General features: G+C 36.3%; 1 non-coding gene across 1 annotated transcript; it reads left to right on the forward strand.

Moving 5' to 3' along the window:
- The first annotated feature begins 1822 nt into the window (after window positions 1-1822).
- On the forward strand, window positions 1823-1930 carry LOC148549261 (small nucleolar RNA R71). Its single transcript, XR_015897709.1, has one exon. It is a non-coding gene; the product is annotated as a small nucleolar RNA R71 (small nucleolar RNA).
- Window positions 1931-3825: the final 1895 nt, after the last annotated feature.

A 3825-nucleotide genomic window follows, 5' to 3' on the forward strand; every position in this document is an offset into this window, starting at 1 on the left:
AATCCCTGTGGGATCGACCTCACTCCCGTGAGTTTTTATTACTTGATACGACCCGGTACACTTGCCGGTTAGTTTTGGGTGTTTTGGGAGAGATTCGTTTCTCACCAAAATATCTCATCAGGGCTCTCATGGAGCTTCACAGATGTGCAGAGCTTTGTTGAGACTCTCCAACACCAAACTTAGAGTTTGGATATGGGAGTTCAACATCAAACTTAGAGTTTGGTTGTGGCCTCCCAACACCAAACTTAGAGTTTGACTGTGGGGGCTCTGGTTGACTCTGCTTTGAGAGAAGCTTTTTCTACTTCCTCTCCATGGTTGCAGAGGGAGATCCTTGAGTTTTAAACACAAGGGAGTCCTTATTCCATTGAAGGACTATTTCACCTCTGTCAACATCAATCACAGCTCTTGCTGTGGCCAGGAAAGGTCTTCCTAGGATGATGGATTCATCCTCTTCCTTTCCAGTATCCAGGACTATGAAATCAGCAGGGATGTAAAGGCCTTCAACCTTTACTAACACGTCCTCTACTTGTCCATAAGCCTGTTTTCTTGAACTGTCTGCCATCTCTAATGAGATTTTAGCAGCTTGCACCCCATAGATTCCCAGTTTCTCTATTACAGAGAGGGGCATGAGGTTTATCCCTGAACCAAGGTCACACAGAGCCTTAAAGATCATGGTGCCTATAGTACAAGGTATTATGAACTTTCCAGGATCCTGTCTCTTCTGAGGCAATGTCAGTTGATCCAGATCACTTAGTTCATTGATGAACAAGGGAGGTTCAACTTCCCAAGTATCAATGCCAAATAATTTGGCATTCAGCTTCATGATTGCACCAAGAAACTTGGCAGTTTGCTCTTCAGTAACATCCTCATTCTCTTCAGAAGAGGAATACTCATCTGAGCTCATGAAGGGCATAAGGAGGTTCAATGGAATCTCTATAGTCTCTAGATGAGCCTCAGAGTCCTTTGGTTCCTCAGAGGGAAGCTCCTTATTGACCACTGGACGTCCCAGGAGGTCTTCCTCCTTGGGATTCACGTCCTCCTCTCCCTCATTGGGTTCGGCCATTTTACTTATGTCAATGGCCTTGCACTCTCCTTTTGGGTTCTCTTCTGTATTGCTTGGGAGAGTACTAGGAGGGATTTCAGTGATCCTCTTACTCAGCTGGCCCACTTGTGCTTCCAAATTTCTAATGGAAGACCTTGTTTCATTCATGAAACTTACAGTGGCCTTGGACAGATCAGAGACTAAGTTTGCCAAATTAGAGGCATTTTGTTCAGAATTCTCTGTCTGTTGCTGAGTGGATGATGAAAAAGGCTTGCTATTGCTAAACCTGTTTCTTCTACCATTATTAAAGCCTTGTTGAGGCTTTTGATCCTTCCATGAGAAATTTGGATGATTTCTCCATGATGAGTTATAGGTGTTTCCATAAGGTTCACCTAAGTAATTTACCTCTGCTATTGCAGGGTTTTCAGGATCATAAGCTTCTTCTTCAGAAGATGCCTCTTGAGTACTGTTGGATGCAGCTTGCATTCCATGCAGACTCTGAGAGATCATATTGACTTGCTGAGTCAATATTTTGTTCTGAGCCAATATGGCATTCAGAGTATCAACTTCAAGAACTCCCTTCTTCATAGGCGTCCCATTACTCACAGGATTCCTTTCAGAAGTGTACATGAACTGGTTATTAGCAACCATGTCAATGAGTTCTTGAGCTTCTGCAGGCGTTTTCTTTAGGTGAATGGATCCACCTGCAGAAGTGTCCAGTGACATCTTTGATAGCTCAGATAAACCATCATAGAATATATCCAGGATGGTCCATTCTGAAAGCATGTCAGAAGGACACTTTTTTGTCAACTGTTTGTATCTTTCCCAAGCTTCATAGAGGGATTCACCTTCTTTCTGTCTGAAGGTTTGAACATCAGCTCTAAGCTTGCTCAGCTTTTGAGGAGGAAAGTACTTGGCTAAGAAAGCCGTGACCAGCTTATCCCAAGAGTTCAGGCTGTCTTTGGGTTGAGAATCCAACCATAATCTAGCTCTGTCTCTTACAGCAAAAGGGAAAAGTATGAGCCTGTAGACTTCAGGATCTACTCCATTAGTCTTAACAGTATCACATATCTGCAAGAATTTAGTTAAGAACTGAAAAGGATCTTCAGATGGAAGTCCATGAAACTTGCAGTTCTGCTGCATCAGAGAAACTAATTAAGGTTTCAGCTCAAAGTTGTTTGCTCCAATGGCAGGAATGGAGATGCTTCTTCCATGTAAATTGGAATTAGGTGCAGTAAAGTCACCAAGCATCTTCCTTACATTATTATTATTTTCGGCTGTCATCTCATCTTCCTATTCGAAAATTTCTGAAAGGTTATCTCTGGATTGTTGTATTTTAGCTTCTCTTAATTTTCTCTTCAGAGTCCTTTCAGGTTCTGGATCTGCTTCCACAAGAATGTTCTTGTCCTTGCTCCTGTTCATATGACAAAGAAGAGGGCATAGAAAAAATAATAATAATAATAGAGATCCTTTATACCACAGTATAGGGATCCCTGTGTGAGTAAAAGAAGAGGGGGAGACAAAGAATGTAATATAATGGAAGAAACACAACTGTGAGGATGGCAGAGATGTGAGATGAGATGTTAGTAGATGAATAAATAAATAGAATAAGATGAGAGAGAAGGAATTTTCAAAAATAGTTTTTGAAAAAGAGTTAGTGATTTTTGAAAATAGTTTTTGAAAAATGTTAGTAATTTTCGAAAATTAAGATTTAAAAATTAAAAATTAAAATAATTAATAAATTAAAAAAGAAATTTTGAAAAAGGGGGAAGATATTTTCGAAAATTAGAGAGAGAGAGAGTTAGTTAGGTAGTTTTGAAAAAGTTAGGAAACAAACAAAAAGTTAGTTAGTTAGTTGAAACAAATTTTGAAAAGATAAGAAGTTAGGAGGTTAGAAAAGATATTTTGAAAAAGATAAGATGAGAAGATATTTTTGAAAAGATATGATAGAAATTAGTTTTGAAAAAGATTTGATTTTTAAAATCACAATTAATGACTTGATTCACAAGAAATCACAAGATATGATTCTAGAACTTAAAGTTTGAATCTTTCTTAACAAGTAAGTAACAAACTTGAAATTTTTGAATCAAAACATTAATTATTATTGTTATTTTCGAAAATTTGATGTAAAATTAAGAAAAAGATTTTTAAAAAATATTTTTGAAATTTTCGAAAATAACTAAGAAATTTGAAAAAGATTTGATTTTTGAAAAAGATTTTTGAAAAAGATAAGATTTTCAAATTAAAAATTTGATTTGACTCATAAGAAACAACTTGATTTTAAAAATGTTTTGAAAAAGTCAACTCAAATTTTTGAATTTGATGAGAGAAAAAGGGGAAGATATTTTTTTGATTTTTGAATTTTTATGATGAGAGAGAAAAACACTAAAAAGATGCAATGCATGAAATTTTTAGATCAAAACATGTGATGCATGCAAGAATGCTATGAATGTCAAGATGAACACCAAGAACACTATGAATGTCATGATGAACATCAAGAACATATTTTTGAAAAATTTTTAATGCAAAGAAAACATGCAAGACACCAAACTTAGAAAATTTTCATGTTTAGACTCTAAGAAACGAAAAATGCACATGTAAAACAAGAAAAGACACAAAACATGAAAACATCAAGATCAAACAAGAAGACTTACCAAGAACAACTTGAAGATCATGAAGAACACTATGAATGCATGATATTTTCGAAAAATGCAAGATGCATATGCAATTGACACCAAACTTATAATATGACTCAAGACTCAAACAAGAAACAGAAAAATATT

The sequence above is a fragment of the Arachis ipaensis genome, chromosome B8 (assembly GCF_059453495.1).
Source record: "Arachis ipaensis isolate K30076 ecotype BB chromosome B8, ASM5945349v1, whole genome shotgun sequence".
NCBI classification, from domain to species: domain Eukaryota; kingdom Viridiplantae; phylum Streptophyta; class Magnoliopsida; order Fabales; family Fabaceae; genus Arachis; species Arachis ipaensis.